Below are 23,830 nucleotides of genomic sequence, written 5' to 3'. Positions count from 1 at the left end.
CAGCCAGGTTAAGAAATTTCTGTTTGACACCAAGGTATGATCACAAGTTGATGGATAATCTGAACAAAGAATGATGGTAACAAATATTTTCCCAAGGCTTAATTTACTGTGTCCTGTTTATCTGCACATCTTAGAACTGAAAGCAGATGTTAATTCCAAGGGGGACTTTCACTTTCAAGGCCACTTCCCTGTGGTCTAGATCAAGCAGACCTTTATCTGGGGTCCCACTGGCACCGGACTCAGGCACCTAACCGTGGAGCAATTGCTCATTTCACAGATGCGTTTTTCCAAATCAGTTTTCTGGACTCAATCCCAAGCCGGCCTGCAGCCGGTGAGCTGGGCTCCCTAACTGTTTAAAGATTGAGAATAGTCTGAGGTTATTCCAGCTCCATGACCCTAATTGTTCATTTTTCTAGACAAAACCAAGAGACTTAGGGGCTAATCTGTAGACTGCCACGTCACTGCTGCCTTGGTGTAATAAGTAGACCCAAAGCCGAAAGCGTTACTGGCAAATTTAGATTTTTTCCTTTTCCCTTCTCCTCCTCCTCCTCCTCCTTTCTAAAACGCTTGCCTGCTAGGGTGTTTGCTAGCTATGGCTGGTTCCTGGGGGAACAGCCAAGAGAGGGAGAAGCATGCAGAAGAGAGCGATAGAGTTTCTTATCATGAAGTGTAGCTCTTCCTCAGACTAGCTCTACAGCGGCCATAGCAAGATTGAAAACTGGCTCAAACATCTGCAGAGTTCTTTGAAGCCTTCTGAAAAATAAAATACATTTAGCACACAAATTATCATCGCAATGACTGGGATAGAAATTTATAAATGAACCCAAGTTTCTGAAAGGGCCCCTTTGCCATCTAGTAACTGCAAACTTCAGCGACGAGGGGCCCTCGCCAATGGGAGTGGCTTGGGCAGGCGAAGGCAGCAGAGATCTCGTGTCCTGAGGGGAAAGTCCACTTGTACTGTTTGTCCAGACATATCTAAGTGAGGCGATAATTAACTTGCCATTAACCGTGTCACAGATGTACAGAAATTGGTGATGCAAGCAATACAATTCAACTGAGTTTTAATTAAACATTCTTTCATATAATAAAATACTTTTATTTCAATTTAGGAGGAAATTCTAATGCACCTATGGAGGTACCCATCTCTTTCTATTCACGGGACTGAGGGCGCCTTTGAGGAGCCTGGAGCTAAAACAGTCATACCTGGCCGAGTTGTAGGAAAATTTTCAATCCGTCTAGTCCCTCACATGAACATGTCCGTGGTGGAAACACAGGTAACAAACGTGCATTGTTCTTCTGTCCAGCAGCGCCGTTCCTGAGAGCCACATGCCACACAGTAGTGAGCAACTCAGTTGTTAGCATTGAAGTATCACTTTTTTCCAATACAGAAGGGACTGGAACAAATGTCAAGAAACCAACAGGATTTTTGTTCAGTAAAAATCTCTTCCCTCAATTATATGCAATTACAGTCATCAGACAAATAACCATTTGGAGTTGGAGTGATGGGAAATTTTTGAAAACTAAATGGTGCATAAAAAGGCAAGATGGGTTTTACACACAGACGGAGAAGCTACTTGTCTACGGCTGGACTGAGCCGGAAAATCTTTACCCCCAGCGTTGGTTCGTCCATGATGTCTGAAATGAACCCCCTGAAAGCAGCCACCTTAATGAAAATGTTTGTGTCTGGAAGGAGGTGCGTGCCTGAAGTATCGACCTATCATCAGTGTACCTCAAGTTGCACAGAAGGTAGACTCTGAAGAAGGGAGCTCAAGGAATACCTCGGCGCCCTCTCTCCATCCACTGTCCGCTTTTATCGTCGTCTTAGCGCTAATTACATTCTCAAAGATCCTCCTTCCCCTCTGCGTCCCTCCGTCTTTTTGTTTCCATCTTCCTCCCTCCTTCCCTTTCTGGATGGACTGTTCCTCCTCCTCACAGCACACACTTTACATGAGCGCAGGACGGTCTTCGTCTTGCTCACAGCTATGTCCCAGCACCTAGAACAGTTCCTGCCACGTGACAGGTGTGCCTTAAATGTTTGTCGAAGGGATGAATATTTCAGAGTATGGAGTTTTTCTCTGGTGGATTTCCATAATGGCAACCGGAATGGAGCCCAGGGGAGAGAGAAAGATGCTGTCAATGAGCCTCCTTCACAGCTTAGCGTGAAATTGCTCCCACTTTTTGGAAATTTCCAAGTGTGTAATGTTCCCAAAATATTCCTTAAGATACTGATAAGTCCAAAAAGAGGGATATTCAAATTGAGAAGTTCTACTTGTGTTGTGTTTCATAATTACCTCAAACATTCATCATATTTGTATTACCCACAATATCATTCAAGGTTTCATAATTACCCAAATTCATAATAAGCCGACATTAACAGTGAGACACTGTGGTCGGGGAGGGGTGGGGACAGGAGGGGGGATTGGGGGGTCTCGGGAGGGGTGGGAGTGAGAGCAAGCATTCCTCACACTGGGCGCAGCTCTCCGTCCTGGAGACCCGGCTCACTCCGCGTCCTCCCTCTGGAAGAGCTGAGGGAAAATCAGAACGCTTGAATGCGTCAGCTTGGGATTCCAATCAGTTTCTTGATACAAGGCTATGAGAGCTACTCAAAATTTTCTCTTACAACTGAAAATGTTACCTTTAGGTAAAGCAGCATCTTGAATATATATTTTCCCAAAGAAATCGTTCCAACCAGATGGTTGTTTCTATGGCACTAGGACTACACCCATGGATCGCAAATATTAAAGATAATCAGTATCTTGCAGCAAAAAGAGCCATCAAAACAGGTTAGACTTATGCTATTTTGATTGCTGGTTTACACTGGGAACAAGGGGTGGTACCCGGTGGGGCTGTAGATAAAGCAGACACTTTTAAAACTTCACTGTGGACTCTCCTTTTATATGGGCTGCATTACTGACGGTAAACGGTGTGGTTCAGGGCTCTTTACACACACTGTCTCATGAATCCTCCCAACAGCCCTCCCCGGGGTGCAGATTAAGGCGAGAAGAGATTAAATAATTTGCTGGAGGGCACTCAGCTAGAAGTAGCGAAGCCAGGGTTCAAACTCACGTTCTGGAGACCTGAATTTGGGGGAAAATGATGGACTTGGAAACCTCCCAACCCTCCTTCTGCAAAACTCATGGAAATATTGGCCGATACATAAAAACTTTTAAAAGCACAGCTGAACTTGCACGAAAGTAAAGGAAGTCCTCTGGGGTTAAAAATGAAGAAGCTAAACTGTAGTGGAGCGAGCAAGCTGGCACCGGGCTGCCCTGTGGGGACTTGCTCTTCCCGGTCACAGAGCTCTGGGTTTAATGGCCTCCAGACCTCCTTGGAGCACTAACTCTCTGCATCTATGAGTACGAGGGACACAGACGTCAAAAATTAGAGGACAAGTCCAACACCGAGAGCCATACTTCTCTACACAATCATCCCCACTGCCCTCAATTGTAGCAGTATTTTACCAGTAAAATTTGGGGGTGAAGAAAAGAGGAAGAAGAGTTAGGAAGTTAAATGGAATGCCAGCTGAAGAGAGATGTGTGATTGAAATGTCAAATTCAACAGTAAAGACATGAAATACAGGAAAATGCAGGAATGCATAAGGCACCTTTTTGTCTGTCTGTGTGCTAAACCAGTCCTGCCAACAAAGGACAGTCGTCTGCCACATAATGAGTTTTTCGTCAACAACGGACTGCATGTATGACAGTGGTCCCATAAGATTAGCACCATATCACCTAGGCGTGTGGTAGGCTATACCACCTAGGTTTGTGTGAGTACACAACAATTAAACCATCTAACAATTAAATCACCTAACGATGCATGTCTCAGAATGTATCCTGTCGTTAAGCAATGCACGAGTGTACATCATCTTTATTCACATTCACACCTTGCTCTGTGGATCCAGAAGACACGGCATGTTCTCTTTTGTGTCTTCATTTATTTTTCATTCCCACTCCATCTCTGGCAACTTTCCCTATAGCCTAGAAGGTTTCAACTCATCTCTTTCTAGACCCCAGGATATCCATTAAAACTGTTTCCTGGGATACCTTGAAAGTTGAGTACAAACACTGCAACATTCAGGTGAAAGTTGAGTACAGCGATTTATTCATATGTTGGTTACAAAAGAAACACAAAACACCAAAGAAATGTGTTCCTAATATTTAATATTAGTGTTTCTAATACTTAATTCGTGAAGCAACCATAAAAGTAGGTAGGTACATCTTCTGTGGTACTCTGGCCAAAAACACATGACCTCTTCCAATCGTGAAAAAACGTCAGATAAACCCAAACTGAGGGACATTTTACAAAACAACTGATCAGTACTCTTCAGCAGGGTCAAGGTCATGAAAGACAAGGGAAGACTGAGAAACAGTCACAGACAAGAGGAGACTAAGGAGCAATGACAAAATGCCGTGTGGGATTCTGCATTGGATCCTGGTACAGCAGAAGGGAAAGAGTGAAATTCAAATAAAGGCTGAGTCTAGTTAATAATATTATCCAATGTTAATTTCCTATTCTTGATAATTGTACAATAGTTATGTAAGATGTTAACATTAGGGAAAGCAGAGTAAGGAATATATGAGAACTCTCTCTGTACTACTTTTGCAACTTTTCTGTAAGTCTAACGTTACTTTAAAATATTATTTAAAAATATTTTTTGAAAGTAGATAATAGTAAATAAGGCAACCACAGTTTTCTTCTTGACTCTATTGACTATTTTAGAATATAAATTGCATGATATCAAGACGCTTACTTATCCCAGCCACCAAATTTCATGGTGGGAAAAAAAAAAAAAAAAGAAAGAAAGATAAAGTGAACACGACATTTGCGGAGATCACTGGGGGTAGTCTTCTCATTAATTTATTCAATGCCTTCTTTTCCTGTGTTTCAGTGTTTGGAACAGAACCAGATATGATCCGGGATGGATCAACCACACCAATTGCCAATATATTCCAGGATGTTATCCAAAAGAGTGTGATGATGCTCCCGCTGGGCACTGTGGACGATGGAGAGCACGCGCAGAAGGAGAAAATCAACAGTGAGCAGGTTCTTGAGGGGGCTGATCTCTCAGTGTGCAAACCACAGGGTGTCCACATCAGTAACCTTCCGACATGCTGCATATTTTAGATTGAATTTATGTCATCAAATCTTCCTGTTTAAATTGTAGACTACTTTTCCTCCATTATTTGAATGGAAATAACAGTTTCTCTTTATTTCTTCTTTTGTTAGGTGGAACTACATAGAAGGATCCCAATTATTTGCTGCCTTTTTCCTAGAGACGGCTAAGCTGCATTAACAACGACGGGAACCTTCCAGCTTACATCTGAGCTGCTGACATATCCCCTCTCTCACATCCCTGGACAGGAATAGAATCTAAATATCCAGAGAATTTCTGTCCAGTAAACAATATTTTCCCTCTTTAATACGTCTTTGGACATTTGGACCAGTAATAAACTATTTTAAAGGTAGAGACACTGGAAATGGCTTAATGTCTCTGTTGCACACCTCTCTAAAGTCACAGCTACCTTCAACAACTTGATTTCCCCAAGTCTGGCCCCAGTAGTCCCCGGACTGGACTCATTCTGCCCTTCCAGCACAAGGATGGTTCTTCGATTAGACTTCTCTTGCCATTTGATTGGTGGAATTGCTCTAGTTTGCTGTGTCCTGAGGTGCTCAGGACACATAATCATTCATCCACTGACTGTCAGTACTTATGTCACCGTTGCTTTCACCACACATTCCTTTTATATTGTTAATAAAAACATTGGTCTACCCCACCGGCTACCATGATTTCCCTGGGGGTTCATTTTCAGATGAGTTATTGAAGCGTGATACATATTCACTTCTTGCCTCCCCTTCACTTTTTCCTTTCTTGAAAAGTTTTGAAACAGAAATGACCAATATTCACACTCTTATGCCATTTGGGATTCCTTGTGAGAAGATGCGTCTATCTTTATTCTAAGCCTCTTTACCTTTGCTGTGAGTGACGCCAGCCCACCGCCCCTCCTGCATCCTGTTCTGTCTCACTACCCCATCGGGAGAGGCCACTCTCCCTCTGACACCTGCGCACGTGGAAATTCACCACAGCAGAATCAGCCCTGATGGAATTCTCTCACCCCGTTGGGATTTTACTCAGTGACTACATCTAAATTGTTCAAAGCTTTAAATAGCATCAATTTTAGACAGAGAACTGATCAACCTGACATCAGTAACACATCCCAAATTTGAAGCTGTCAGCTCAGGTTGCATTCATCAGTCATTTCAGTCGACCATCTTGTTTGGCTTGATTGGATTTGATGGTGTAAACAAATAAACAAAAGCACGTAAGTTTTCTACAGCTAAGTATAAGTAAACAAATCACTTCAGTCTTTATGAATTCACTATTTAAATAGCATTAATGGAGAAGAAGTTAAGGGTTTATTAAAAATGTTTCTCTTATGATTCCAAATAAAAACAAAGTGCCACACATTCCATCTCTTTGTGGGTGCTTGAAATGTCAGTTTTAAAGCTTGCTGCGTCATGTCTAAAACGGCTGGATCATGGGGCCAGCTTACCCTGTCTCTTGTCACAGAAACGGGACCCACCTGTGGCATCAGCCTCGCTGAGGCATCCATAAGGAGCCACTTCTTCTCTGGTGCTGGACAACATCAAGTCCTCTTGGTTAAATATTCGCAGGTGTTTGGTACTCGTCACTATTTAAGCACAGTCCATGCTCGCCAGATTTGGTTGAATCTTGTGAGGTTTTCGGATTCCGTGGACCTACCTGATGTATTTGGCAGAGGTCCCAAGGACTAACTGTACACGAGGTTTCTGACGCCAATTTATATTTTAACAAGGGTGTTCATAGTAGTCAATTAACAAAAGTTGGTTGTAAAATATAACCATTTCTGAGCAAGGGAACATCAGTTTTACCAAGTCACTAAATAAGAAGATGTATTTGCTGATCTGCATTCCTGCTGAATCTCTGAGACCTGCAGTGTCTTGGTCAATTATTCAGCTGCCACCAGGTGAGGAGAGGAGGAGGACGAATGAGGTCATTGAATCTAGGAGATTCCAACCCTGGGATGCCTGAGTCCAGAGCCGTGGTTTTCTGCCTCCCCGGGTCATGATGGGTCTCCCCAGCTCTCATTGATGGGTCCACGTTTTCTACCCAAACCCAAGCCATGTGGCTACCTGGGTCTTGCTGTGGTTTGGGAGCCAGATAGGAAGTATTTTCCAGATAGATTACATTCAGAGGGATGACAGAAATCCGCCCAGTGATTAGCCAGAAGACCAATTAACTAGTAATAAGAAGACAAAGAGGTTGGGGATAGAGAAATTTAAGTATTTGCTTTAAAAAATTTTACCAAAGAAGCATATGCACATGGATAAAGATGACCACCCAGTATACTTATTGGGAGTATATAGTGACATGATCAGGAGGGGACGTCATCGTATTGAAGGAGGGCAACATGTCAGGTTTGGGACTGTCCAGGTTTGGACTGTCAGTTAGATTTGGTAGATGCTCTTATGGAAGATAACGAGGACTGGGAATGTTCTTGGTTTTACGTTGTATTCATAAAAATAAACCTTGTGTGAGTGTGTGCTGGACAGTGCAAGAGCCCTGTGGTGACACACGTTCTCTGCACTTGCAGCTGGAGGAAGGCAGTCGGCCACAGACACACAAAGAACCTGGTCTGGGCTTCTTCTCGCTCCACATGTTCATTCCAGCGCATCCCTCCCTCAGCCTCTGTGTTAGCCAGACACCAGCCCAGCCCAGCGCAGCCCAGCCCCCTCTTCTGAGAACTGGACCCCGATCCTCCTGCATTTTTCATTAGAACCCGTTAGAATCCGAATTCGGCTCGTGGCTTCCTAGGGTCTGCGACTCTGAGGACCCCTGCTAGGAGCATCCAGAGGCTGTTCTCCTAACCCGGAGGTGCGCACGCGCCTGGCACAGCAGGAAAACCTCGCTCCGTTAGAGGAGGCCTCAGAGGCGCCGGGCATCGCTTGGGCCGGTGGAGGCGGAGGCCGGCCGCCCGGCCCGCAGGCCTCCGGCTCCCGCCCGGCCCGGGCGCGTCCGTTTCTCCCGCACCGCCCTCGGGGTTCTTTACCGCGGGCGGGCGAGCGAAGGGGTGGAGTGAGGAGGGATGGAGAGGGAGGAGGCGGGATCGCCCGGGGGTTACCCGCTCGGGGAGCCGCTGGAAGTGCCAGGTGGCCTTCCCGGTCAGACGCCGCCAGGCTCTCAGCCTGACGCGCGTCTCCCCTTCCTTAGATTGACTCCTTCGGCTTTCCGTTTTCCTCTTGGGGAGGGGTGGGACTTCCGGTTTCATCACCGGAAGACGACGAGCCGGAGGAGTCCGTCAGAGGGGCCAGCAGGAGCGATTGCGTCGGCAAACGGGTAAGTTATTCTCTGACCGGGCCGGGGGGGGGGAGGTTTGGAGGCGGGGACCGTCCAGCGTCTGCGCGGGGCCTGGGGGCGGTGGCTTGAGGGCTCGGGCCGGGCAGCTGGGCGCCGGGAGTCCCGCCAGGGCCCTTCGCTCTTCCTCCTCCCTCCTCCCCCCGCCTCAGCCCCTCCCCCGCTCGCCGGTCCCTCCCGACGCCGCCCAGACTCGCCCGACACCCGCCCGCCGCCCGCGCGGCGTCGCAGCCGCCCTGCCCCCGCCGTCACCTGCTCGCTCCGCGAGCCGGGCTCCCGGGGACCCGGCGGGCCTCCGTTTCCCCGCGGGCCCGGGCTCTCGGCGCGGAAGCGGCGCCCCGGGCGCCCCACGCACCCCTGCACGCAGTCGCGGCGCTTCCGACCGCCTGGCTTCTCCGACTGGAACGCGGGCGCCCAGGCGGGGAGCTGCCCGGTGTGGGTTTCTAGTCCGGGCGGTGGTGTCCGTGGCTGCCCGCCCACTCCCTGTTTTCCCCAGCGCACCGATGCGCTGCTGCCACCCTCGCCTCCTTCGGTTGAGGATGCTGGTGCCCGAGAGCACCACGCCTGGAAGTGGACGGTCCTGGCCACTCAGGGTCCAGCTGCTCTCAGCAACTAGCGGGAGACCCCAGGCTGCCGCACGTCGCTGTTGGCAGCAGCGGGATCGTCCCTGGAGATACCCACCTCTTCCTAGTGGGCGAGCACGGCCTGAGTGTGCGTGCCCGCTTTCTGGAGCTTAGTCGGGGGGAGGTGGGTGCCAGGAGCTGCTGACCCCTGCGCTTGCGTTGAGTTTTGAATAGCCTGTTTATTGGGTTGGGGGGTTCTGGACTAGGACATCTTGGCAGGGTTGGCATCTGTGGACACATATGTAGGATTATTTTCTAGGTAATCATAGCCCGAATGGTGATTGTGTCGGGACTTTACAGTCCGTGCCGGTGGAACTAGTTACAGTATGCACCTGGTTTGCGGTGAAGCGTTAGTCCAGATGCAACACTGCCTGGGGAAGGTCACTAACACGTATTGATTAGAACATCGTTAGGAGAGCTCATTTGATGTATACTCTGTAGACTTCATGTAGCACGGCAGCCGTGTAGGGTCGGAATTACTATCCCCTTTTAACAAACTGAGACTAAAGTTAAACAGTTTGACCAAAGTTAAGGTCAGGATTAGCGTCTCAAGTGTTTGTTACTCATTGTTTTTCAAGTTTGCTACATGTAAGGTTACTGACTTCTGCTGGCACGTCTGAAAAACACTGAGGCAAGGCTCTCTAGTAGCTGTTGTCTTCTTGCGTGACATGTAAGGCAGGTGTGATTATTACTGATAATACAGTGGCTCCTGGTGCCTTTTTTAAAAAACCTGTTTATTTCGGAATAATCTCAGATTTGCAGAAAAGCTGTGAGATAGCACAGAGAGTTCCTCTTGTATTCAGCCAAGCAGAGTGGCTCCACTTGAGCAAACTGCTTCATGCCAGTCACCATTCTAGGTGCTGGAGAGAGTAACACGCTGCCCTAGATGATTTCAAGGTCTGGTGGAAGAGACAGATCCATAAGCAAGTATAGTGCCTTTTGCTCAGTGCTGAAATGGAGAAAGGGGAGCACAGAGTAATTTATGACTGACTGCCTGGGAAGGAGTGGCGCGAGCTTGCAGGATACAGCATTTGAGTTAGGTCTCAAGGATTAGTGGGTATTCACTTGATTGGTGGGACATTTCTGCCCACATTCATGCTACCTAGGTTTGTGTTCGAAGAGAACTCTCTAACCTTTATAAAACGGACTCTTCTTATTTGACTCTCCTCTCTCCCTCTTTCTCACATCTCCCCTGAGAGGTTTTTGTCATAGTTTCCACAGGCTGTGAGAAGAATCGCGGTTTATAAATCCATGACTAGGAGATGAAATTAAGCTGTGTTTCTTAGTAATGGAAGTATCTAGATCTGTACGTTTTAAAATTCTTTCTCTTTCATAGTTGCTGAGTACTTCAGTGGTCTGATCACACACATTCTTTATGCGAGGTTGGAGCACAGTTCTTCTGAACTATGCCCACAGCAGAGGGGTATTTTGAGTGAGTGTGTTGGTCGTTGTGGGCTGCTCTAGGAAAACACCATAACCCCAGGTGGCTGAAACAACAGTCATTTACTTCTCCCAGTTCTGGAGGTTAAGTCCAAGATCAAGGTGCTGATTCCTGGTGAGGGCTCTTCCTTGCTTACAGACAGCCACCTTCTTGCTGTGTCTTCACATGGCAGAGATGGAGAGAGAACTCTGGTCTCTCTTCGTCTTCTTCTAAAGACGCTGATCCCGTCTTGGAGACCCTACCGTTCTGACCTCATCTAAACCTAAGTACCTCTCAAAGACCTCATTTCCAAATACCATCACATTGGTGATTAGGGCTTCGGCATCAAAATTGGGTGTGTGTGTGTGTGTGTGTGTAGGGGGGGGTGCACAATTCAGTCTGTAGTAGGTGGGTTTCTTGGAATTTTTGTTATTATGAGGAATTGCTCCAAAATAGGCTTGATAGAGAACTAAATAGGAAACTGTAAAATTAGCGTTTATATGGCTTTTGCTACAGCAAAGTAGTGAACACAATTTTATTTAAAATCAGAAGAAATTATTGTAGCTATGTTAAGTCTGATTCAGAGGCTGGTGGATGCCAAGAAGAAATTTTAATTGTTTCATTTGGATGAAAGAGAGAAATACGTGGTGAAATACTGCAGTGGTGTTTTCACTTTTAGGCCTTATACAAATGAATGCTTTCATGGTTATCAAATTAGGGTGTAAGGACTGTGGTAGTGAGCTATTGCAGTTCCCTCACTGATCAGGAGGCTGAGCCCCACAGAAGCTGAGCGGCTAATGCATTGTAGAGGTGTTAGTGGCAGAGCAAGGATTGGAATCAGGCCTCCGGATTCACGGGGCCAGTCTTTCTGCTGTTCCATCAGTGGTTCTCAAACTGATGGTGCATCAGAGTCAGCTGGGGGGGCTTGTGAAAACGCAGATGCTGGGCTGGGTCTCTGAATCAGCGGGTCTGGACTGGGACTGAGAATTTGCATTTCTGACAAGTTCCTGGGTGATGTTAAAGCTGCTGACTCTGAGGGCACACTTTGAGAACCCCGGCCTTCTGTGATGTTGCCTTTGACCTCTTCTAAGAGGATAGTAAGTAAACGTCTGTGGGTTTATACCAGCTTGACCCTTCCTTGACGTTCAGAGAATCAAGTTCTTTAATTTTGTGTTGTGTACTGTAATGCACCAACAACATAATGATTAGATGGAAAAAAAGTACTAGAAATGGAGTATGTTTTAGAGTCATTTTGGCATCTTCAGGGATAATTTTTGGAGATAATTGTAGAGGTCAGAACCGCTTATGCTGAAGGGGATGCACTTGAGCTCCTAGCAGCAATCACACTAAAAAGGGTGCCGGTATTGATTGCTAGATTGTATGGGAGTGAAAAGTTCCTTCCAGTTTTGTTACTCTCTGTTTTTCTTTCTCATTTTGTGTACTGAAATGTTCTTAATGTATCAAAATCTGATCAGGCCCCAGCACAGTTCCATGCCCATAGTAGATGTTAAATAAATATAAGTTGAATTGAATTAAAAAAGATTAATAGGGAAAATGAGGTAGATTATTTATCTGGAGAGACTTCAGTGCCCTAGGAAAGTTAGTCGGCTCTCTAGATTATCCCAATCACAGGTTTTTAGTGAATACTTACAGATTATTCTGGTTTACGCCTTATTTGCAATTACTGGGTTTTTTTTAGCACAATTATTGGAGGAGGTAGCATATTTTTTTTTTCCTTTTTCTCCCCAAAGCCCCCCAGGACATAGTTGTAGATTCTTCGTTGTAGGTCCTTCTAGTTGTGGCATGTGGGACACCACCTCAGCGTGGTTTGGTGAGCAGTGCCATGTCCACGCCCAGGATTCGAAGCAACGAAACACTGGGCCACCTGCAGTGGAGCGCACGAACTTAACCGCTCAGCCACAGGGCCAGCCCCGAGGAGGTAGCATATTTTTATGTAAGAGTTATTGAGTGATCCCCCATATCTCTTTATCATTCATGTGAAGTTACTTTTTCAAACATTTTACTTTGAAATAATTTTAGAAGTAGAAAAAAATGGCAAAATTAGCCCAGAGAATTCCTATATACCTTAGAACCAGCGTCCCTTTGTTAGCATCTTATGTAACCATAGTGTGGTTATTGAAACCAGGCAGTTGATAGAGTTAATCTAAAGTCTTTAGTCGGGGGGCTGGCCCCGTGGCCGAGTGGTTAAGTTCGCGCGCTCCGCTGCAGGCGGCCCAGTGTTTCGTTAGTTCGAATCCTGGGCGCGGACATGGCACTGCTCATCGAACCACGCTGAGGCAGCGTCCCACATGCCACAACTAGAAGGACCCACAACGAAGAATACACAACTATGTACCGGAGGGCTTTGGGGAGAAAAAAGGAAAAAATAAAATCTTTAAAAAAAAATAGAAATAAAAAATAAAGTCTTTATTCGGGTTTCACCCCTGATGTCTTTTTTCTGGTCGAGGATCCAGTCCAGTAGCCCACACTGCATTTAGTTATGGTGTCTCCTTGGTGTCTTCCAATTTGTGACAGTTTTTTATCTTTCGTGATCTTGGTACTTTTCCAGAGTACCGGTCAGTTATTTTGCAGAATGTCCCTCAGTTTGGATTTATCTGGTGTTCTTTCATGATTAAATTGAGGGTTAAGCATTTGTGACAAGAATACCACAGTGGTGAGGTTGTTCCCTTCTCAGTGCATCATATTGGCACATGTGTGATGTAGATAGGTCTTATCGCTGGTGAATGTTAACTTTTGATCTCTTGGTTGAGGTGTCTGACATGTTTCTGTGCTCTAAAGAAAAAAATTTTCCCTTTGTAATTAATGACTCTCGTAAGTTTACTGATTGTAGTGCAGATGTTTAAATGAAATGGATATAGAATGTCAGAATCCTTTGAGCCTGACCCTAATTATGAGATCTTTCTTATCTTGGAGGCTTCATTATTATTTGTTAGATCCCAACATAGTAGGGAAGGGTAAAGCTGTAGACTTGTAGAAGAACAGTTATTTGTTCAAGAACTTGTACCTGATCTTGGTCAGTCTTAGTCTTGAATTGTCAACAGCGGAAGCTCTTTGTTCCAATTCTTTTTCTGTGGTTCTGCGATCTGTCTCGCATCTGTCTTCCAGTGGATGACTTTCCATAACTACATTGCGTTTCTTAAGATTCTCCCTAGAGCATTTTTGTAGAAGATTTGTGTGCTTCAGTTCATCACAAGGCAGTTGCTCCAAGTATCCTCTTGTTGACCCACTTCCTAGTCCATACGGCTGAGTGTGTGTGTTCTCTTTGTAGACTATGCTGATGAGGTGCTGCAGATATTACATAGATACACAGACACATAGAAATGGTCTGTATTTTCAAAACGTATATCCCTTTAATATGCCAACAGGAGTCAGTTGGAAGATATATATGTGGCCTGTCTCCCTCCCCCTCATCCCCCTCCAAAGCTTGTAAGCTCCTTAGAAGCAGGGAACAGATCTCTTTTTGTTTACCAGTCACTTGCTTGGTGCTTGGCATACACAAGGCTCTCCATAAATATTTGAGAATAAAAGAATATCATATGTGCATCTTGTTAACTGGTTTTAGAAATTACCAGACTATTAGAAACATCTTTCCACATTAACACAGCTATGTAATCATCATAGTATTCCACTATAGTCATGCCTTGCTTAACAATGGGGATACGTTCTGAGAAATGTGTCAGTAAGTGATTTTATCATTGTGCAAACATCATAAAGTGTACTTTCACAAACCTAGATGGTCGAGCTGTTGACACGAATAATCAATAGTCATTCTACAGCGGGGAGTTTTATTCGAGCCAAGCTGAGGACTGCAGCCTGGGAGTGCAGCCTTCGTAAGTGCTGTGAAGAAGAGTGATTTTTCAGCACCATTATATACCATTTCCAAACAGACATACATCAAGTGTGACAGGGGTACATTCTCTCAAGGGTTCAAGGAGATACTTTGTTATAGATTAGTACATACACAGTGGGTCAGCATGATCCCAGTGTCATGGGAAAGGACACTTATCTTCAAAAAGTACTGGTGTCATAAGAAGAGAGGCATTGGTTCTTACCTTCAAAGAGTACATTCTGGGGCCGGCTCTGTGGCTGAGTGGCTAAGTTCGCGCACTCTACTGCGGCGGCCCAGGGTTCGCATCCTGGGTGCGGACATGGCACCACTCATCAGGCCACGTTGAGGCGGCGTCCCACATCCCACAACTAGAAGTGCCTGCAACTAAGATATACAACTGTGTGTGGGGGGGGGGGAGGGGGGGTTGGGGAGATAAAGCAGAAAAAGAAATATTGAAAAAAAAGAGTACATTCTTTATTTTGGGACAATATACAACGAACATTTGACAGGCTGTAAGTCAGGCTTCTTTGGTTTAAATAAAATTTAGTCCAAATCGCATTTAAACCAGAACGGCTTCCCCGTACACCTCAATATATAAAATTTTCTTCTATCATAGCCTCCTACACATGTAGGCTCTGTGGTACTAATCTCATGGGATGGCCATCATCTACGTGATCTACTGTTGACTGAAACGTCCTTAGGTGGCGCATGACCATATATGGATGTGCTGCAGCAGCTACGTCTGTAACCCATCCTGCGTTGTTGGAGATTAGGCTGTTTCCAATTTTTTCTATTAGAAAGAGTTCCATGGTGAATATTCCTAAATATGTATTTTGTTCAGTTGTTTCCTTAAGATAAGTTCTGTAAAGAGTCATTGATAGCTCAAAGAAGATATGTATTTTAAGGCTTTTGATATATTGCAAATAACCCTCTAGAAAGTTTGTATAGATTTATATTCCAGCCAGTACTGTTGAGAATGCTCATTTTGCCACACTTTCCCCAATGCTCAACTTTCAGTTCTTTAGAATAAGACTAAATTTAGAGTTAAAAAGATTTGTTTTTTGTTTTTACGATTTGCACCTTTGTTTTTCTTCTTCTTCTCCCCAAAGCTCCCCAGTGCATAGCTGTGTATTGTACTTGTAGGCCTTCCTGGTTGTGCTCTGTGGGACGCTGCCTCAGCATGGCCTGATGAGTGGTGCCATGGCCCTGCCTGCAGCCAGGATCCGAACTGGCAAAAGCTGGGGCTGCTGAAGCCGAGTGTGTAAACTTAACCACTTGGCCACAGGGCTGGCCTCTTTTTTTGTGTGTGTGGTATTTTTAAGGATTCTTCCTGGAGTATGGTGGGGTGGGGATCATAGTCTGACTAATTTGCTAATAACCCTCCAAGTTTTCCGTATGAAAATTATCCAGTGTTTGGTTTGCCTCGATGAGAGAGCAGAATAAACCTCAATAAGGTAGGGGTTAACAGGAATCATTATCCTCTCTGAAGTTATAGTTGGTCATATCTGTGGGCCTTAGCCAATAGGAAACTTCTTGAGAGTGGGATACATTTCTAATTCATATCATTCAGAAAAATCAACTACAGGTGAATTAAAGGCTTAAATACAGAAGGCAAAACTATGAAATTTTTGGAAGACAATGTAGGACAGTAATTGTGTGAGTCTAATACAAGGAAGAGCTTCTTAAACAGATCACAGAAGGTGTAGACCATAAAGGAAAAGATTGACCGCTTTGACAGCATTAATTTGACAGCTTGTGGTTATGAAAAGAAACCATCAAGAAAGTGAACAGACAAGTCACAAGTGAGAATAGATATTTTCAGTACGTATTATTGAGAAAGGATTGTATCTAGAAAGGTAAACAGTGACAAATCAGTAAGAACAATAGAAAAATGGGCCTATGACCCAAGTAGGCATCTCACAGAAGAGGAAACCTGCATGCAGAGATTCTCGACTTCATTAGCAATTAGGGAAAGGCAGTTTAGGACCAACGTGGTGTATAGTTTCATAACATTGGGTTGGCAACAGTGTAAAAATCTGACAATGTCTGCTGTTTAGGAAGGTCGGAAATAACTGGAATGCTTACACACAACTGGTGGGATTGTAAATTGGTACCATAACTTTGGGATTACCTAGTAAAGTTAAAGATGGATGTACACTTTGACCCAGTGATTCTACTCCTGGGTCTTTATCCTGGAGCAGTGCTTCTAAATTGTGTTTTCAGCATCTCACAGGAACTTCTTATAAATGCAAAATTTGGGGCTCCACCCTAGACCTATTGAATCAGAGGCTTTGGGGATGAGCCAGCTTTCAGTCTTAACAAGCCGTTCAGGTGGTTTAATGCATGCTAAAATTGGCAAACTGGTGCCCCAGAGAAACGCATGTATGTGAGTGCCTGAGGACATGACAAAATGCTCACAGTTGCACTGTTTGTAAAAGGCAAAAACTGGAAGCAGTGTCCATCCGAGGAGAATGGATAAATTGTATTCCTATAGGAGTGCAACTGAATGGATTTTAGCCACCTGCACCACTGAGGATTATTGTCAGGAATATCATATTGAGGAAAAAAAGCTACTTCCAGAAGAATGCACATAGTATTTTTCCTTTTTTAAAGTTTTGAAACATGTGAAGCAAAAGTCCATACTGTTAGGAATACAGATATGGCAAAGTAATAAAGCAGATTAATTACAAACACATTCAAATTAGTGGGTAGCTCTATTAGAAGAGAGAAGGTGATAGGGATCCCGAAACGGAACTGAAAGATAGGAATTTAATTTTTTTCTTTTTTTTTTTTGGTGGGGAAGACTCGTCTTGAGCTAACATCTGTTGCCTGTCTCCCTCTGTTTTGTGTGTGGGATGCCTCCACAGCATGGCTGATGAGTGGAGTAGGTTTGTATCTGGGATGCGAAGCTGTGAACCCAGGCTCCTGAAGCTGAGTGTGCAGAATTTTAACTGCTTGGTCATGGGGCTGGCCCCCTGAATTTAATTTTCTTAAACTGTGATCTGTACTCAGGGTTTTCTTATGTTATGCTTAGTGCCTCGCACATATTCAAATTATTTTTTGTACCTGCCAAATTTTTAAAAAACATACACTTATGTCTTTTCTTTTTGCGAAGTCTGTCTACACAGGGACTATTCAGTTTGTATGAAAAAGATCTGGTGGGGGTGATGGTGGAGAAGATATGTTCTTGCAGCATTATGGTCTGAAAGTACTTTCAGCAGTAGGGATATCAAACAGAAGATTGTTTTTGATGATGATGATGGTTAATACTTGCTGAGCACTTGCCAGGTGCCAAACACTGGTCTAAGGACATTACGTACTGAGTTTATCCTCAGTTAACTGAGGATTGAGCCTCACAGTGAGCATATGGGGGTTGGTACCACGACTCCTCCTGTTTCCTAGGGGAGGAAAGGTGTGTGTGGATACAGAGGTGAAAACGGTAGAGGCTGGCTGACTCCTAACACTCTGTCAGACCTGGTCAGAGGGAGAGGACAGCCAGACAAGACTGTTATGCCTGAGAGCGTTGGAGTTTCGAGACAAAAAGGAAAAGTCAAAATAGGAATGGGAGTGTGGAAGACTGTGGAGAGGGAAGGCTGTATATACCCACATTTTTGAAGTTGCTTTCTTTATGTTAGTAGGTTTGTTTCTAAACCAGCGTATATGAGTGTCATTCTAGCAGATGCTGAGTCCCTAAAGCAGAAAAGTAATTGGATTTTGTTTTTAGTTTTAAGGATTGCATCTTCCAGTTCATTAGAAATTGGTAAGATCACACCATAGGATTTGGGAAATCTTACTTCTTTGCTTAGGCAGTTTGGTTGCTAAAAAGGGCACTTTTGGGGACTCTCCCTTTGCCTATTGTTTTCTAGCCTTTGATAATTGTTTTTGTATCATAATTATCTCATATTATGAGGACTATTTCTTAGATACACATTGGTTATATTGTAAACTTTATTTTAAGCCACCGTAGTATGACAGTCACTCCTTAAAATTAACAAATACAGAAAAAATTAAAAGATGTTCCAGAAGCCATAAGTCAAATGATATGAAACCAAATAGCACTACTGTTTTTGTTTGGTATTCAATTCAGAGTGCTCAAATTGTCTAAACCACATGAACTGTCAAGCATTTGTAATTGTGTAATGTCATGCTTTCCAGCAGAGTCAGCCCCTTACTAAGCTGACAGCCAGGAGAGTCCTTCCATAGCAGGGATGTCTGCATTTGAGACACATGTAGTGCTTGTTGGAGATCCGAACATAGGCTTCTTAAAACAAATTTTAAGTACTTCAGCTCTTCTAGTTTCAGATGCATTTTGCTGAAGCTGGATAATCTCAGTCTTAATTGCCAGTGCTTTTCAATGTGTTTCATGTTCCTATTTCTCTTTTATTTTCTCTTATATGCTTTTTTCCTCCCTTTAAACAAAAACACGAAAAGTTTTAAATAAAAACAAGTAAGGTAATAGGAAGCCTAATAGGAAAAAGATATTTATTGTTTGATGCATTTGGAATAATAGCAGTGTAATCATCAAATGTAGCCAAAGCCCAGCATGCTTGTCAGTTACTAAGGATAATGGAAACTTTGTGTTTTAAACCTAGAGCAAGCAACAAACCACTTCTTTCAAAGTGTGTAATTCACTTGTGATTTCTGCTGATCGTGGATTCCGGACCAGAATTTGATGCGTATTATTGGATCAATTATTCTAGAATGAGAAATCACAGTTATAGAAGTTCATATAACTATAAAACCATTAGAATTTAAACTAAGGTGGTAATCTGCTTTTACAAATAGCTTAGACAATTTAGATCATTCGAGGAGAGGTAGTAGGAATTATAGTCTTTCAAAAAATGAGACCAAATGGTTTTCATTAAGAATCTTCAGGGTCTGTAATCTGGTTTTCCATATGGGTGGTGTTTAACACCCTAGGATTTCAGGGTGGGAGGTGGAGGCAGTGTTTGCTAAAAGTGACATTCCTCAGAGTCATTTTGCATGAGAGATTGTTTTGGAATCCCTGTGTGACATCCCTATTGAGTGCGTTTGTTTACTCTCCTTCCTCATTCACCCTTCTTCTCCTTTTTTCCCCTCTTCTCCACACTTCAGCTCTCTGTCTAGTAAATATATGTTAGGTTTATATTATTTTTTTTTGAAGTTAGAAGGGACTTTACTCCAGGGGGTCCCAAATCTGGCTCATCAGAATCACTCAGGGAGCTCTCTGAAACTACAGATCCTTGTCCTTACCCCAGACTCTCTTAATCAGGATCTCTCCATGGGTGGGACCAAGGGATTCATGTTTGGCTGATTAGCTAAACTGATAAATGATTGGTATTGTCTGTGGCTCCCTTGTGTTACAGACGTGGAGGTAGTAAGTCCAGGCATGCTCTTCCAGGGACAGTTGCGTTTCTCAGAAAAGGTTGTCGAAGGTCTTGCAAAGCCTTCATTAATGGTAGAGTGACAAGCGATATGATAATTTTTGGGCATTGGTATGTGGCAGAGATGGCTAGCTGTCCATCTAAATCGGTTCTGTCCTTCCATAAGATACAGTTCTACAGCTCCAGGTTTCACTTTTCAGATTCCCTTGCGGCGAAGCAGGTATGAGTGGAAGTGGTAGATGCCCCTGTCCGGGAGGGGGAAATTTCCCCCTTATTCCTCTTGAGTTCTTGTGGCTGGCCTCATAGTAAAATGAACACAAGACAGATTAAAGAGAAAACTCGAATGTAATGCGTACACGTGGGAGATCCTAAAATTAACGCTCAGAAGTGACCAAAGCAGGCAGCTTTTATACTTTTTACACACAGAAACACTAAATTTGTGAGGATTTGACAGGACAAAGATACTTAGGTTTGGGTGCTTCATTAGTAAGCAATCTAAGCAGAGTTTGGACTTGTGGTGGTAAATTAGTAAAAAAGTAACAAGGTGTGTTTATACAGGCCTCTCCGCCCTGAATTCCACCCCCTCCCAGCCTCACCCTTTTTGCTTGAGGAAGATTGTTCCTGAGCTATCATCTGTGCCAACCTTCCTCTGTTTTATGTGGGATGACGCTGCAGTGTGGCTTGATGAGCGGTGCTAGGTCCGCCCCGGGATCCGGACCTGCAAACCCTGGGCCGCCGAAGCAGAGCACGCCAACTTAACCCTTATGCCGTTGGGTCAGCCTCGTGAGGAAGCTGTTTTTCACATGGGAGATTCGTTTGCTGCTTTCAGGGGGAAATGGAAAGGGTCAAAGTGCAATTTTTGCATCAGCTGCTTCTCAAATAACTAAGTCAAAATAATCAGCGTGCCATTGTAGCATATTTTGGGGGCAGTCTGCCCTGGGTCCCAACACTGCTTTTGAGTCAAGATTGCAAGACTACTGTTAGTTATGTCTGACCAGATACTGAAAGTCAAAGGTCAGCAGATGGAAGCAGAGCTGGTTGGGACATGGAGAATTGTCTCAGAGCACGTCTCGATGATACTTCATCAAGAGTCTGCTGCTTCCAGGCTTGCTTTCTTCAGTCAGCTGAATGCAGGGAACGAGGAAGCTCCAGGGCAGAGCTGCAAGATGGAAGGAGCCAGGATCCCTGAGTCGGCCTGCAACAGACCGCCTGCTGACCAGGAACACCTGCCGTGGAAGTTTACCAGAGCGAGAGAGAGACTTCTGTTGTGCTTTGGCCAGTTGTAAGTGCACGTTTTATACCAGTATGGTATTAGGGCATTATCTTCTTGTTAGATGGATTCTAGCCACTGTATCCAAATCTCAAAGGAAAGGCAGGTTCTGAGTATGTAGAAAATTAGTATTCTGCAGTTTTCCTTCTCCACGTGTATAATTCTGTTATCTGTTCCTCAGAATGTAGACGTGTGATGTGACAGAGTTGGGACGTTTTATTAGGCTGCAGTACTTTCTTAGAGGTGTAATCTGAAGGAGGCTACTACTCAGGTGAAAACTGGTGAATGAGGATTTGTGATGCCAACTGTGAAGGTTGCCAGCAGTGGAGGAGAGACTGATCTTCAGAGCACTCTCGTTTAATAATGATCTTAGGGCTAAGAATTATTAGTTTTTATTGATTTCCTAGAATTTACATAATTGAAAAATTAGCAAATGTATAAGGTATGTATGATGTGGCATTTTCCAAACTTAAGTCATTTCCCTACTCCTTCATTGTTTTTGCTGTGTTTTATACCACAGCATTTTATCTCACTCTTGTTTTTTGTTTGTTGTTCTGTTTGTTTGGTAACGTCTGTTGCCAAGCTTCCTTTTTTTGCTTGAGGAAGATTCTCCCTGAGCTAACATCTGTGCCAGTCTTCTTCTATTTTGCATGTGGGATGCTGCCACAGCATGGCCGATGAGTGGTGTAGGTCTGCACCTGGGACCCGAACCCACGAACCTGGGCCACTGAAGTGGAGTGTGCCGAACTTAAGCACTACACCACAGGGCCGGCCCCTTTCTCACTTTTTTTTTTTTTAAACTTAGCATTGTCATAAGAAGTAATACATGTGGAGTCATAGATTGGTGTGTTATTTTTTCCTAATATCTATTTGAATAATACATACTTATTTAAAAATCCCAACATGTGGTAGATAACTTTATTTTAAACGCCACTAGTGATATTTCTGTCATACTTGGGAAATACTGTTCACATAATGAATATTATTTTTTAGGATCTTCAGTGCTTAATCCATAAAATCCTAATAGAAATAGATGCAGTCACAGGAAACTAGCGGACGTACTGTGTCTGACAGGGCTTTGGTTACAGCTTTTTCCTATCACAGATTAGTATTCTGTTTGATTAATATCTACATTTGTTTGTGACTGAGGGACAACGAAAACAGTGTATTCAAATAATTTTTGAACAGTGTTAAGCAGGATGTGCTTCTAAAGTTAGTGAGGAATGGGCCTAAGGAAGTGCTAATGACCGTGACATTAAGATACAAAAATCTTGGAAAATACTGATACTTGTGGTAGAGAAAGAATTGGATAATCCCGTGATCCGAGGGAGAAGAAGATAATGAGGCTTGAACGGCCCGGGGAAGCGTTGTTCCCTGCTCAGGTGAGTGTCAGGGCATCGCTGCTGGTGAACAGATGGGAAGGTCTCGAGCCCCTCCTTCCTGACTCTGACCAGCTCATTCCCTAGAGACCATCACAGACAATAAGAGGCTCGTGTGGTTTCTGAGGCAGCGGCTTGGTCAGAATCTAAAATGTTTTGACTACAAATTACTTCTGGGTACCTGCATTAATTTCCTAGGGTCACTGTAACAAGTTGCCACAAACTGGGTGCCTAAAAAAACCATAAATGTCCTCTCCTCCAGCTCTGGAGGCAAGATTCTCAGATCCAGTTGTCGGCAGGGCCGCGTTCCCTGCAGAGACTGCGGGGAGCATCCACTTCACGCCCCTGTGGCTTCTGGTGGCTGAAGCTTCCTCAGCTGGTGGCCACATCCCTCCAATGTGTCTCTGTCCTCACGTCGCCCCCTCTTCTATGTCTGTCTTCTCTTGTGTGTGTCTTATAAGAACAGCTGTCACTGGATTGAGGGCCCACCTGGATCCTACAGGATGATCTCATCTCAAATCTGTAATTTAACTACAACTGCAAAGGCCCTTTTTCCAAATAAGGTAACAGTCACCAATTTCAGGGGTTAGGATGTGGACATATCTTTTGGGGACCACCGTGCAGCCCACTACAGTATTTGAATAATGTCTATGAAGTTTAGGGCTCATTTTATTACATTTCCCATATTTCCCTAATTCTTAGCTGTTTTTCCTCTTATTTCTTTCATTAATAAAAACAAAAACAAAGAATGCATCCCTCTATGTCAGGCATCTGTTGTCACAATAACGAGCATAATAAACCCACTTCAAAACGTAACTTGGGTAGAACAAAAAACCTGTTACTGACCATTTCTGCACAGTCTCGGGGGTAGCTGGCTGCTTGCGCTGGTCTCGGACGGGCTCTGCCGAGCTCTGTTGGGCTCACTCAGGTGTCCGCATTCAGCTGGCTTGTCAGCTGGGTGCTGGCTGGTCTGGAATGTCCTCTAGGGGGAGTGAGGCATCTCTCCTCCACATGGTTCCTGATCCCCCAACAGGCTACACAGACGTGTTCTCATGATCACGACAGAGGGGAAATCAACTCCACAGGCACACACAGCTTCTGAAGGCCTAGGGTCAGAACTGGCACACTGGCACATTTGCCCACTCTGTTGACCAAAGCAGCTCACAAGTCTAGGCCTGTTTCGAAGGGCTGAGTTGGCAGACGGTGCAAGTCACATGGCGAAGGGCACAGAAACCGAGGGATGTGAAATATTGGAGCCTCCGTGCCACCCAGCCACAGCAACTTCCTACACCCAACCAGGAATCTGCCACTTCTAACAGGGTTCATTGAAACTCTTCCAAATGTCATTTCAGTTAAGATAGAGGATTCAAACTTTATTAGCTTTTTAAATACATATTTTGCATCTCATTTGTGAATGGGTTTCTCCTCTAATTCAGCAAAAATATGTTTTAGTTTTCAGAACCTTGCTGTACTCACCTTACAAGGCTTGAACAGCTGTATAATGAGCATCTTATTACATTTAAATGATAAAGA

At 44.2% G+C, this 23,830-nt stretch overlaps 1 protein-coding gene and 1 long non-coding RNA gene across 7 annotated transcripts in view; one reads left to right on the top strand and one right to left on the bottom strand.

The window, feature by feature from the left end:
* The window catches only part of LOC138922324 (ral guanine nucleotide dissociation stimulator-like), a 378,765-nt gene that overhangs the window by 326,510 nt on the left and 28,425 nt on the right, over positions 1 to 23,830 (top strand). For 2 of the 6 annotated variants that reach the window (XR_011435413.1, XR_011435415.1), the window contains exons 1-2: positions 8,249 to 8,374; positions 20,754 to 20,930. The exons of 1 other annotated variant lie outside the window; for it this stretch is intronic. The gene's annotated coding sequence lies outside the window, so the exon portion shown is untranslated. Of the gene's footprint in view, positions 1 to 8,248; positions 8,375 to 20,206; positions 20,931 to 23,830 lie in introns of those variants that run through there. 3 more of the 6 variants (XR_011435412.1, XR_011435414.1, XR_011435410.1) reach the window with 2 other exon arrangements.
* LOC138922334 (uncharacterized) lies at positions 4,082 to 8,287 on the bottom strand. The gene is made up of 2 exons (XR_011435422.1): positions 8,088 to 8,287; positions 4,082 to 7,277 (listed from the first exon to the last, which is right to left on the bottom strand). It is a non-coding gene; the product is annotated as an uncharacterized lncRNA (long non-coding RNA).

This window comes from Equus caballus, unplaced genomic scaffold (genome assembly GCF_041296265.1).
Source record: "Equus caballus isolate H_3958 breed thoroughbred unplaced genomic scaffold, TB-T2T haplotype2-0000768, whole genome shotgun sequence".
In the NCBI taxonomy this organism is placed as follows: Eukaryota; Metazoa; Chordata; class Mammalia; order Perissodactyla; family Equidae; genus Equus; species Equus caballus.
The sequence above is the reverse complement of the archived record's forward strand: the minus strand, read 5'-3'. Positions and strand labels throughout refer to the sequence as shown.